We start from the raw sequence: 14,238 nt of genomic DNA, 5'->3' as shown, positions 1-14,238 counted from the left end.
TTTAATAATTGCGGTCAGTGGTGAAAATTAATAATGTTCTGATGAACACCAGCTAGTTTAGTTTAAAAATAAGTGTTTATTGATTCTTCAAGTTTGTGGACTAACACCAGTGATTGATAGACTCCTGTGCAATATCAAGTGCAACACACTATGTTATTGTTTGTAATAAAATTCTTGTGGTTGACTGTGGAAAGATGTAAAAGTCCAACAGTGTGTATACGACCCAGAACAACTGGAAAATCCAGGGAAAACCTGGGATTTTTTTTTAGAATTCCAGGAATTTCCCATTGTTTCTGTTTTCAGTTAAATTTTTGTAATTTTGACTGGTAAGAACCGATACTCTAACAAAGGATATTACTGTATCCCACTACTGCAGAATAATAGTGCAGCAATAAAACATGAATGAGAGAAAAAATGAAAATTAAACTTAAATTGCAAAGGAAATGCACCATATACAGCGACAAAACACAGTGCTCATACAAGCATTTGCCAACAGCAAAATGTGTCAAAAGGTTTAGGAAGACTATGCGATGCTTCATAACAACAAATTGTCTCCGATGAACGTGACGTCACAACTGTTTACATTAGATTTGTTTTAGCAGTTACGAGCAGGATCATGCGCATGCACAGTTGAGTAGTACCTTCTCCTGCTTCTGGCTACAGGAATGTGGCTGTTGGCTGTGTAAGCAGTCGCAGCAAGCAGCTAGATGCTACCAGGAAAAATTTTACTGGAGTGCCCAAGCCACCAGATTCATGCATGCACAGCAGGCCCAGATCTAGGAGTGGGGGGGGGGGGGGGGGGGGGGGGAATTCATATTCTTGAGGGAAAAAACCTTGTTTCACAAAGCGACTAGCATCCAGCACACGTTAGTATATTGATTATTCATATGACTTTGAAACGCATCCCTGTCAGTTCTTGAACGTTTTTGAACACATTCTAAGTTGATTTCTGAATGAATCATAAGTTGATTCCTGAATGCGTGCACAGTGAACATGATGTCTCTGTCAGGGTGATCCTCGTCGCATGTAGAAATAAACTTTCCTGCAGACAAAAGGGGCTGTACGAGCTGAGCGGAGCAAGGCGGAACGGATGAATGTCAACCGCTGTCTGATTGTTTGGTTGATTGGGTTTGTGAATGATGAGCATTGTTATAATTACTAGTGAAAATCATAGATTCAGTCTACAGGACTGAAAATAAATAATTAACAGGTAAGAAAGATTACGCATTACCTTCTTGGTGTATCCAAGAAAATGACATTTTGACAGAAAATGTTTGGCCATATTGCTATAAAGGGCCAGTTGTACAGTCCCTGGGTAGCAGCCGCTTTAAGTTCTATTATGGAAGAAGAGTGGAAAATTCGTTGTACAAACATGTAACAACGCCTAACCGAAGAATAATCGTGGGGTAACTAAACTGGTGATTCTGGAAGAGTTAGTGAAATTAACCTGCGAATAAACTTTGACATTGGCAGGAATAGTTACAGAATTAGTGATAATAAGACTTTGTTAGAATGGGGAAGGAGAAGAAACTGGGACATCACACAAATTATGGAACAATATGACGATTCCAAGTTTGTGTAAAAATTTCATAGTACTACTTTTCGATCTCGTGCTTGAGAAACTGGAGCATATGAATGAAGTGTGAAACTATTTCCTAACATAAAGCTTTTTGCTTGTAGTAGGCCTAATAGTCAATTGATATTGGTACTTTGTGAATTATATTCAGTCACTTCAAAAAGCACTGTTTGTGCCAAAACAGTCTCGTTTATTTGGTTTGTGTTACAATTGTTGCAGTATTAGAAAGGACTATTTTGTTTTATCTAGCAGACATTGACAAAATAGACGTAATCAGATTGGGAAACCACACCAGACTTGGGTCCTATTTGTATTAACAGCTTTTTCAGTATTAGACAACGACATTTTGATTTTTCATGTAGCAAAACGTTTGAAAAACTTTGATGTGGTAATAGATGCTCTCGCAGAAAGGAAAGCACGCCATGTAAAGCTGCAGCAATATTAGAGAGAGAAAAATTGTAGGAGCTAAGGATTGAAGAAATGTGTATTGTCTCATATCTTTACAGGGTTTATGTATTCTATATTTAATTTTATGTCACACAAAGCACCATGTTGTTAACTGATAGGAAATAAAAAGTGCAAATTTTCTGAAGAGTTCTTTTTTTTTACATAGGGAGGGGGGGGGGGGGCAGGATGTTAAACCGGCCGACCATAAGCAGGAGAGGCACCACAGGAAATTTTAATTTCCACTGTCCTGAATATGGTTTGATGGCATCCATTACAAAATGTACACATTATCAATTCCACAGAGCAAAGTACAATGACGTGCAATAGAAGAACGCAGTGTGAGGAGGCGAGGCACTGCACTTTGGCACACTTACGACCAAATAACATGTGTTATATTTCTTCAAACACGTATGTTTTACGCATCAGACTTTCTGTAAAGATGTGTGTGCGCTACAAAATGAGTATATTTTTGAAAATCCGATTTTTTTGATAAATTTTTGACGTTCTGTGTGTGGCGGGGTATTGCCCCAGTTTGGAAATGTCGTAGATCCGGGGCTGATGTGCAGAGCGGTCTGAGTTACAGTGAGGAGGTGGATAGTCTCAATGTGACCCGTGTTTACATTTAGTGATTTTGCTGTTTCCTCTTCATTTACTGCTCTCACGTCAAATGAAAACAGAACAGATTTCTGTGGCTGAGAGCTACCAAGTGAATTAAAATACATTCACATAATTATGGAAGGCTAAAATGTATTATTAGTTGAAGATTTTATTTTATTTCCATCTTTCTGACAGTCAAGCATTAATTGCCTTGCAGAACAATGAAGTTATTTTTGTTGGTTTGTTAAAGAATTTTCTTTTATTAATTTCTTCCGCTGAGGCAGACAATATATTTGGAACAAAGTGGTTAATTCCACACACTGTTCGCTGCATTTCAAGTGCACATTTTCAAGTTCTAGCACATACGGCAATATGCCATAATTAAGAACCAAACATGAGATAACACAGTACTGGTACGCCAAGAAAATTTACATCTCGAAAACCACATTGAAAAGCTTAATATCACGTTGTGGCCTACTTCTCTGGGAATCTGGACATACAAATGTGCACTTTAAATGTGCTCATTTTAGTATGGGTCACAAAATTCCGATGCTCTTGGAGTACCCCCTGATGTCTTTTTTTTATGACATAATGTAAGATCTTTTAATGTTTTACACATACGAACATATGAGCTCCCTATGACATAGTAGCTGCACAAGCGTGGTGACGCCTGTCATCTGGCGCTATTTGGCAACTGCAGAATCGAACCTATTTCTAACAGGTCACAGGAAAATATTCTGCATGGTGGTTTGAAAAGCGTTACCATCGAAGTACCATTCTGGCAGTTATTTCGGAACTATGTGCGAGAATGTACAATGAATTTCTCAAATCACAGAGTGTTTGACTCTCATTTAAAAATCAACTCTGTGATGATGAACCATTTAGAAAATTTCAAGCCCAGAAAATCAGACATTTATGTCGTTATTAAAAATTTTGCTGGCACATTTGTGTGATATATCTTAAATGTTAATAAGCACATAAAAGACCGACATTATATGTGAAAGTTTAGATTCTCTTGCAGCAATTAATCTTTTAGACCAATATTATATGTGAAAGCTTTGCCTTTCATGTAGCAACACTATGTATATTAATTTAAACCATTAACATTTTCTGTGTGTGTGTTCGTGCTACTTAACAGTGATGTCGCTATTGGCTGACTACATCATGTGTTCTGAGCTGCGAATACCTGCTGTCATCAGCTGGTGAGATCACATGACATGAGCTATGACTGGCTTACAAAAGGGCATCGCAATCTCGATTTCAATGCTTTGGAATGTAACATGCGGTGTTTGGTGGAATTCAAATTTATACTTTCATAATACGAAAATATGCACCATACATGTTGCTGCACATCGAAGCTCTTTCCAAAACGCATTTTTTCCCCCTGTGTTTAGTTTTCTAAAGCACCTGGAAATTCTATGCCTGTGTATTAAAACAATCATTCAAAGGACGGATAAGTTGTACAGTTCCGAGAGAAAATATACTGTCAGTTAACAGGGAGAAAGTATGTTTTCACCCAGGAGAAAGTGTATTTTTAACCGGGAAATCCGAGAGAAATCCAGGAATTTATTTTTTTTTCCTTGTTCGCATATGCACCCTGTCCAACATATCTGCTCAGATGTTAAAGTTCTCTAAGTGACTGGTGTAAAATACTACATTTTGTGTGTGTGTACAAAAATTAAAGCCCAATATTAACTACTGATACTTTTGTACGTCTTACACAACTCCTCCACGAAATTCCTTAATCCATGGAGCTGTTTCCCAAAAAATTTCCAGGTTCTTAGAGATGCGGGTACTAATTTGTCTTCTGAGAAATTTCTTTCATTTGAAGCCTGTGACAGACACACCGCTCACAATACCATACATCCAAACTCGGCCAACTCTCAAAACAAAATGTCAGAGGCAACTGCCCTTCTATATGACCTTGGTGTGTCGTCATAAAAAATCTCAGATGTGCATTTATCTTATTGCTGCTGTACATGTTGTATGTTAAACTGGGCCAGGTTTTTCCAGTTTTTCCGTTGTAGCGCAAGATTTGTGCTGGGTTCTTAATTTTTTATTTATTTAAAATTTAGTTAGTGCGGTAGTTAATCTGCTCTTATTTGCTATTAATTATTATCAAACATAACAAAACTCCTATGACTTTGGCTAGCTACTGCCGTCTTTCTCACATTGCCACTACTGTTATGAATTTACAACTTATTTTGTGTGAAATTATGGTTTTGCATCTCAGAATCGACGTTCCAGCTTGTTGTTGTTGTGGTCTTCAGTCCAGAGACTGGTTTGATGCAGCTCTTCACGCTACTCTATCCTGTGCAAGCTTCTTCATCTCCCAGTACCTACTGCAACCTACGTCCTTCTGAATCTGCTTAATGTATTCATCTCTTGGTCTCCTCCTACAATTTTTACCCTCCACATTGGCCTCCAATACTAAATTGGTGATCCCTTGATGATTCAGAACATGTCCTACCAACCGATCCCTTCTTCTAGTCAAGCTGTGCCACAAATTTCTCTCTTCCCCGATGCTATTCAGTATCTCGTCATTAGCTATGTGATCTACCCATCTAATCTTCAGCATTCTTCTGTAGCACCACATTTCGAAAGCTTCTATTCTCTTCTTGACTAAACTATTTATTGTCCATTTTTGTTGTCCATACAGGGCTACACTCGATACAAAAACTTATAGACAAGACTTAGTGACACTTAAATCTACACTTGATGTTAACAAATTTCTCTTCTTCAGAAACGCTTTCCTTGTCATTGCCAGTCTACATTTTATATCCTCTCTACTTCGACCCCCATCAGTTATTTTACTCCCCAAATAGCAAAACTCATCTACTACTTTAAGTGTTTCATTTCCTAATCTAATTCCCTCAGCATCACCCGATTTAATTCGACTACATTCCACTATCCTCATTTTGCTTTTGTTGATGTTCATCTCATATCCTCCTTCCAAGACATTGTCAATTCCTTTCAACTGCTCTTCCAGGTCTTTTGCTGTATCTGACAGAATTGCATTGTCATTGGAAAACCACGAAGTTTTTATTTCTTCTCCATGGATTTTAATTCCTACTGCGAATTTTTCTTTTGTTTCCTTTACTGCTTCCCCAATATACAGATTGAATAACATCGGGGATAGGCTACAGCCCTGTCTCACTCCCTTTCCAACCACTGCTTCCCTTTCATGTCTCTCGACTCTTATAACTGCCATATGGTTTCTGTTCAAATTGTAAATAGCCGGCTGTAGTGGCCGTGCGGTTCTAGGCGCTGCAGTCTGGAACTGCGAGACCGCTACGGTCGCAGGTTCAAATCCTGCCTCGGGCATGGATGTGTGTGATGTCCTTAGGTTAGTTAGGTTTAACTAGTTCTAAGTTCTAGGGGACTGATGACTTCAGAAGTTGAGTCCCATAGTGCTCAGAGCCAGAGCCAGATTGTATATAGCCTTTCTCTCCTTGTATTTGACCCCTCGTGCCACCTTCAGAATTTGAAAGGGAGTATTCCAGTCAACATTTTCAAAAGCTTTCTCTAAGCCTACAAATGCCTTTCCTTAATCTATCTTCTAAGATGCTCACCAGATGATAGAGTTTTGTCAGGGCTGGCTCTCCCAATGCTATAAGTAGTTCTAATGGAATGTTGTCTACTTGTTGAGCCTGGTTTTGACTTAGGTCTTTCAGTGCTCTGTCAAACTCTTCACACAGTATCATATCTCCCATTTCATCTTCATCTATGTCCTCTTACATTTCCATAATATTGTCCTCAAGTACATCGCCCTTGTATAGACCCTCTATGTACTCCTCCTATAGATACTCCTCCCACCTTTCTGCTCTTCTTTCTTTGCTTAACTGAGTTTCCATCTGAGCTCTTGATATTCATGCAAGTGGTTCGCTTTTCACCAAAGGTCTCTTTAATTTTCCTGTAGGCAGTATACATCTTACTCCTAGTGATATATACCTCTACATCCTTACATTTGTCCTCTAGCCATCCCTGCTTAGCCATTTTGAACTTTCTGTCGATCTAATTTTTGGGATGTTTGTATCTCTTTTTGCCTGCTTCATTTTCTGCACTTTTATTTTTTCTCCTTTCATCAATTAAATTCAATATTTCTTCAGTTACCCAAGGATTTCTAGTAGCCCTAGTCTTTTTACCTACTTGATCCTCTGCTGCCTCCACTACTTCATCTCTCAAAGCTACCCATTCCTCTTCTACTGTGTTTCTTTCCCCCATTCTTGTCTGTTGCTCCCTAATGCTCTCTCTGAAACTCTCTACAGTGTCTGCTTCTTTCAGTTTATCCTGGGCCCATCTACTTAAATTCCCTCCTTTTTGCAGTTTCTTCAGTTTTAATTTACAGTTCATAACCAATAGATTGTGATCAGAGGCCACTTCTGCTACTGCAAATGTCTTACAATTTAAAACCTGGTTCCTAAATCTCTGTCTCACAATTATACAATCTATCTTAAACCTCCCAGTGTCTCCAGGCCTCTTCCATGTATAAATCCTTTCATCATTCTGGAACCAAGTGTTAGCTGTGATTAATTTATGCTCTGTGCAAAATTATACCAGTCAGCTTCCTCCTTCATTCCTTATACCCCACTCCATAATCACCTATTACTTTTCCTTCTCTTCCTTTTTCTACTATCAAATTCCAGTCACCCATGACTATTAAATTTTCGTTTCCCTTCACTATCTGAATAATTTCTTTTATCTCATCATACATTTCGTCAATCTCTTAGTCATCTGTGGAGCTAGTTGGCATATAAACTTGTACTACTGTGGTGGGTGTGTGCTTCGTGTCTATCTTTGCTACAATAATGCATTCACTATGCTGTGTGTAGTAGCTTACCCGCACTCCTATTTTGTATTTATTATTAAACCTACTTCTGCATTACCCCTATTTGATTTTGTATTTATAACCCTGTGTTCACGTGACCAGAAGTCTTGTTCCTCCTGCCACTGAACTTCACTAATTTCCACCATATCTAGCTTTAACCTATCCAGCTTATAATTCAGAATATATTACATGTATAAAAATGATGTTATATTTTGTAACAATATTATGAAAAGGGTAGTTGATGTTTACCAAACAGCGGAAATGCTGAGTCACAGATAGACACAGCAAAAAGACTTTCAGAAAGTGAGCTTTTGGCTAACTAGGCCTTTGTCGGACACACACACACACACACACACACACACACACACACACACACACACACACACACACTTGTGCAAATGCAACTCACACCTATGGCCACAGTCTCTGGCTACTGAAGCTAGACTGTTGTCTATTTTTGATGAAGACCTAGTCGGCTGAAAGCTCACATTCTGACAGTCTTTTTGTTGTGCCTATCTGTGACTCATCATCTTTGTTATAGGGTGAGTAGCAGTTATCCTTTTCATAATATTGTTACATTTCATCCTGTATTTTCCTTTTTTGTTATAGTTTGATAAAGCTCCTCAAGCGCTACATGTTGATACTTGATTTTTTTTTTAAATGGATTAAGTTGCTTGCTAGTCCTTAGGTATTTGCAAATCTTGTGTCTTGACTAACCTAATTGTTTTTGGTGTATCATGAGTGTGTTCAGGTGTACATTGTCATCCCATCTTTCTCTTCAGTTTGGTTCACTTGCCAAATATTTAGCTATATGGGTTTAGATTTTATGGATTTTGTGGCTGTGAAATGATTTTTCAGCCGCTGAATTCCTGTCGTAGTGGGACCTCACCTAACCACATCTTCTAGTGGCCAAGTGGCTGGGTTTCCCCAGCAGCTGTACCCCACCAGTAACATACAGTTTGCCTACTCCCCTTGTGCTCTCCTGTGTTACTGTGTAACCTCTTGCTTCCACCAGCAGCAGAGTCTGAAAGCATTGTCTATTGGGATTTAGCAGATGACTCCTAGTTGCTACCTCCTAGCAAGTGTTACCTGTGACAAAACTCACATGTGTTGCCTCTTCTCTTAAGCTGACCAAACAGATTGCATGCTGGGCCACACCACTGTGTAAAGCAGCCTCGAAAAAGTTTGCAAATTTTGTAACTTGATGGATTTGTGCTTTCCCTTTCACTCATTTTAGAGAGTTACACTGCGTATTTGGTGTATTGCAACACCTTCCCTGATGAAACTGTTCCTGTTTACTTGTCTATAAGAAAACTGAGAAATGGTTTCATGAATAGCAATATTGATCATTGGAACTGGTTATTTCTTCATTTGGTGAGGTAGAGAAATAGAGTGATGGATTGTGAGACTATTGCAAGTTACGCAGGAAAGCCTCCAACATCCTGTCATGAGAGACGCAATAGCATAGGATGAGAGGGAAACCAACAATGAAATTCCAAAAGAAATGAGATTTGAAACTTCACCACCATGTAATATCGTTGATATCCATAGATGTCACTATGCACAGGCTTTGAAATTTGTTGTTCTCAGTACCCATGTTATCCTCTACGTACAAATGAAGTTGTTCAGAAATTGTGTGTCATACCTGTTGTGACAGCCACCTGCTTTATTTCTTCGTTGATAGTCCTCTGTGTCAACGTACTGCATTGTTATATTGGCTGAAAATGTGGGGGGGGGGGGGGGGGGGGGGAGGGGGTGGAAGTTCAATTGCGTTCCACAGTTCTTTACTTTTACTGGTCACAACCCCCCAATATTACACAATTATATGGCCAGTTCTCTATTGGTAAATGTTGTTAAGCCTCATTAATAGGCTGCAGGCAAAAATCAATGTACTGCTACAATAGTTTGCGGTTGATCATCTATGAATAGTAAAAACCTAACCTCAACAGTTCACTGTTCTTGCAGAATAATAAGGTACGTGTGACACTATTTCTCAAATTCTTTTAACATGCGGCCTATTTGTGTTACACTTATCCCACTGTTAAGTTGATACATTGTTGTTAATTTAATCAGTACTTAATTTCCACCTGAAAATCAGGTGTAGAGTGACTGCCTCAGGACCAAAAATTGGTCCTTTATATATCCTCACAATAATAGGCACTGAAACTTATACATTGATCGATATTTAAGTTACAGAAACTATAATTAAAACATAACTCTTTCAATTAAATGAATACATTAAAAAATTCCTTCTTTTTGATAGTTCCTTCTACCACAAATGCCTGGCTGAATTTTTTCTGTAAATAATGAAATTAACAATACAGTTATACAAACAATACTTTGACAAATCATGTAATTATTTTGGAATTAATTAATGGCTCCTTTGCTAATATGTTTTGAAATAGAGCCAAATAAATATTCAAGAATCCTAGTACTTCTTCTTCCAAATGTTTATAATTAGTACAGAATTTATATTTGTTTATAGGTCAACAGTAGACTCTAAGTCATGAAACTATTACTGATTTCACCCTATAACAAAATATATTAACTAGGAATCGTCAAAATAAATTAGAAAATTAATTACATACACAAAACTAAGCACAAAATTATGGAAAAAAGCACTCCGACTTCAGGCCGCAAGTGGCCCATCAGGCCCATCCAACTGCCGAGTACCGAGCGAGGTGGCGCAGTGGTTACACACTGAACTCGCATTTGGGAGGACGATGGTTCAATCCCGATCCTGATTTAGGTTTTCCGTGATTTCCCTAAATCACTACAGGCAAATGCCGGGATGGTTCCTCTGAAAGGGCACGGCCGACTTCCTTCCCTAATCCGATGAGACCAATGACCTCGCTGTCTGGTCTCCTTCCCCAAAACAACCCCAACCCAACCGCCGAGTCATCCTCAGCTGAGGATGCGGATAGGAGGGGCGTATGGTCGGCACACGGCTCTCCTGGTCGTTTTGATGGTTTTCTTTGACCAGAGCCGCTACTGTTCGGTTGAGTAGCTCCTCAGTTGGCACATGAGACTGAGTGAACACCGAAAAATGGCAACAGCGCATGGCAGCGCAGATGGTCACCCATCCAACTGCTGGCCATGCCCGACAGTGCTTAACTTCAGTGAGCTGACGGGAACTGGTGTATCCACTGTGGTAAGGCCATTACCAAAACCATCCACAGTCTGGCCTGCGCACCAGACCTCAACACTAACCTGCTGAGCGGATTCATGCTGGGAGCCGGCACACCTTCCCACTCGGGGAGCAGTGCGTTAGACCATACAGCTAACCGGGAAGGCTCACGAAATTAGACCAGGTGGTATATTCCTAAGACTGAGGGCCAACCTTTCTCTTTTATGGAAATGTAGATTATACTCGGGCATGTTAATGGTAATTAGGCAAAAATTAAAATAAAATGAATTTAAGGAGACAGATGACAAAAGAAGGGAGGAGGTAGAGAGATCCCAGCTTGCTTCATCACACTGTTTTCTAACCACAAACCTACAAATTAATGACCAAGATTGTTGTTGTTATTGTTGTTGTGGTCTTCAGTCCTGAGACTGGTTTGATGCAGCTCTCCATGCTACTCTATCCTGTGCAAGCTTCTTAATCTCCCAGTACCTACTGCAACCTACATCCTTCTGAATCTGCTTAGTGTACTCATCTCTTGGTCTCCCTCTGCGATTTTTACCCTCCACACTGCCCTCCAATGCTAAATTTGTGATCCCTTGATGCCTCAAAACATGTCCTACCAACCGATCCCTTCTTCTAGTCAAGTTGTGCCACAAACTTCTCTTCTCCCCAATCCTATTCAATACCTCCTCATTAGATACGTGATCTATCCACCTTATCTTCAGTATTCTTCTGTAGCACCACATTTCGAAAGCTTCTATTCTCTTCTTGTCCAAACTAGTTATCGTCCATGTTTCACTTCCATACATGGCTACACTCCAAACAAATACTTTCAGAAATGACTTCCTGATACATAAATCTATATTCGATGTTAACAAATTTCTCTTCTTCAGAAACGCTTTCCTTGCCATTGCCAGTCTACATTTTATATCCTCTCTACTTCGACCATCATCAGTTATTTTACTTCCTAAATAGCAAAACTCCTTTACTACTTTAAGTGTCTCATTTCCTAATCTAATTCCCTCAGCATCACCCGATTTAATTGGACTACATTCCATTATCCTCGTTTTGCTTTTGTTGATGTTCATCTTATATCCTCCTTTCAAGACACTGTCCATTCCGTTCAACTGCTCTTCCAAGTCCTTTGCCGTCTCTGACAGAATTACAATGTCATCGGCGAACCTCAAAGTTTTTACTTCGTCTCCATGAATTTTAATACCTACTCCAAATTTTTCTTTTGTTTCCTTTACAGCTTGCTCAATATACAGATTGAATAACATCGGGGAGAGGCTACAACCCTGTCTCACTCCTTTCCCAACCACTGCTTCCCTTTCATGCCCCTCGACTCTTATGACTGCCATCTGGTTTCTGTACAAATTGTAAATAGCCTTTCGCTCCCTGTATTTTACCCCTGCCACCTTTAGAATTTGAAAAAGAGTTTTCCAGTCAACATTGTCAAAAGCTTTCTCTAAGTCTACAAATGCTAGAAACGTAGGTTTGCCTTTTCTTAATCTTTCTTCTAAGATAAGTCGTAAGGTCAGTATTGCCTCACGTGTTCCAACATTTCGACGGAATCCAAACTGATCCTCCCCGAGGTCCGCATCTACCAGTTTTTCCATTCGTCTGTAAAGAATTCGCGTTAATATTTTGCAGCTGTGACTTATTAAACTGATAGTTCGGTAATTTTCACATCTCTCAGCACCTGCTTTCTTTGGGATTGGAATTATTATATTCTTCTTGAAGTCTGAGCGTATTTGGCCTGTCTCATACATCTTGCTCACCAGCTGGTAGAGTTTTGTCATGACTGGCTCTCCCAAGGCCGTCAGTAGTTCTAATGGAATGTTGTCTACTCCGGGGGCCTTGTTCCGACTCAGGTCTTTCAGTGCTCTGTCAAACTCTTCACGCAATATCGTATCACCCATTTTGTCTTCATCTACATCCTCTTCCATTTCCATAATATTGTCCTCAAGTACATCACCATTGTATAAACCTTCTATATACTCCTTCCACCTTTCTGCCTTCCCTTCTTTGCTTAGAACTGGGTTGCCATCTGAGCTCTTGATATTCATACACGTGGTTCTCTTCTCTCCAAAGGTCTCTTTAATTTTCCTGTAGGCAGTATCTATCTTACCCCTAGTGAGATAAGCCTCTACATCCTTACATTTATCCTCTAGCCATCCCTGTTTAGCCATTTTGCACTTCCTCTCGATCTCATTTTTGAGATGTTTGTATTCCTTTTTGCCTGCTTCATTTACTGCATTTTTATATTTTCTCCTTTCATCAATTAAATTCAATATTTCTTCTGTTACCCAAGGATTTCTAGCAGCCCTCGTCTTTTTACCTACTTTATCCTCTGCTGCCTTCACTACTTCATCCCTCAGAGCTACCCATTCTTCTTCTACTGTATTTCTTTCCCCTGTTCCTGTCAATTGTTCCCTAATGCTCTCCCTGAAACTCTGTACAACCTTTGGTTCTTTCAGTTTATCCAGGTCCCATCTCCTTAATTTCCCACGTTTTTGCAGTTTCTTCAGTTTTAATCTACAGGTCATAACCAATAGATTGTGGTCAGAGTCCACATCTGCCCCATGAAATGTCTTACAACTTAAAACCTGATTCCTAAATCTCTGTCTTACCATTATATAATCTATCTGATACCTTTTAGTATCTCCAGGGTTCTTCCACGTATACAACCTTCTTTCATGATTCTTAAACCAAGTGTTACCTATGACTAAGTTGTGCTCTGTACAAAATTCTACTAGGCGGCTTCCTCTTTCATTTCTTAGCCCCAATCCATATTCACCTACTATGTTTCCTTCTCTCCCTTTTCCTACACTCGAATTCCAGTCACCCATTACTATTAAATTTTCGTCTCCCTTCACTATCTGAATAATTTCTTTTATTTCATCGTACATTTCTTCAATTTCTTCGTCATCTGCAGAGCTAGTTGGCATATAAACTTGTACTACTGTAGTAGGTGTGGGCTTCGTATCTATCTTGGCCACAATAATGCGTTCACTATGCTGTTTGTAGTAGCTTACCCGCATTCCTATTTTCCTATTCATTATTAAACCTACTCCTGCATTACCCCTATTTGATTTTGTGTTTATAACCCTGTAATCACCTGACCAGAAGTCTTGTTCCTCCTGCCACCGAACTTCACTAATTCCCACTATATCTAACTTTAACCTATCCATTTCCCTTTTTAAATTTTCTAACCTACCTGCCCGATTAAGGGATCTGACATTCCACGCTCCGATCCGTAGAACGCCAGTTTTCTTTCTCCTGATAACGACATCCTCCTGAGTAGTACCCGCCCGGAGATCCGAATGGGGGACTATTTTACCTCCGGAATATTTTACCCAAGAGGATGCCATCATCATTTAATCATACAGTAAAGCTGCATGTCCTCGGGAAAAATTACGGCTATAGTTTCCCCTTGCTTTCAGCCGTTCGCAGTACCAGCACAGCAACGCCGTTTTGGTTAATGTTGCAAGGCCAGATCAGTCAATCATCCAGACTGTTGCCCAGGTGGTATATTCCTAAGACTGAGGGCCAACCTTTCTCTTTTATGGAAATGTAGATTATACTCGGGCATGTTAATGGTAATTAGGCAAAAATTAAAATAAAATGAATTTAAGGAGACAGATGACAAAAGAAGGGAGG

General features: G+C 39.5%; 1 protein-coding gene and 1 pseudogene across 3 annotated transcripts in view; one reads left to right on the top strand and one right to left on the bottom strand.

Moving 5' to 3' along the window:
* LOC126335022 (mucin-12-like) overlaps positions 1 to 14,238 on the top strand; it is a 79,288-nt gene that overhangs the window by 37,587 nt on the left and 27,463 nt on the right. The gene's annotated exons all lie outside the window — the stretch shown is intronic.
* On the bottom strand, positions 10,496 to 10,613 carry LOC126337089 (5S ribosomal RNA; annotated as a pseudogene).

This window comes from Schistocerca gregaria, chromosome 2 (assembly GCF_023897955.1).
Source record: "Schistocerca gregaria isolate iqSchGreg1 chromosome 2, iqSchGreg1.2, whole genome shotgun sequence".
Classification (NCBI taxonomy): Eukaryota; Metazoa; Arthropoda; class Insecta; order Orthoptera; family Acrididae; genus Schistocerca; species Schistocerca gregaria.
The sequence above is the reverse complement of the archived record's forward strand: the minus strand, read 5'-3'. Positions and strand labels throughout refer to the sequence as shown.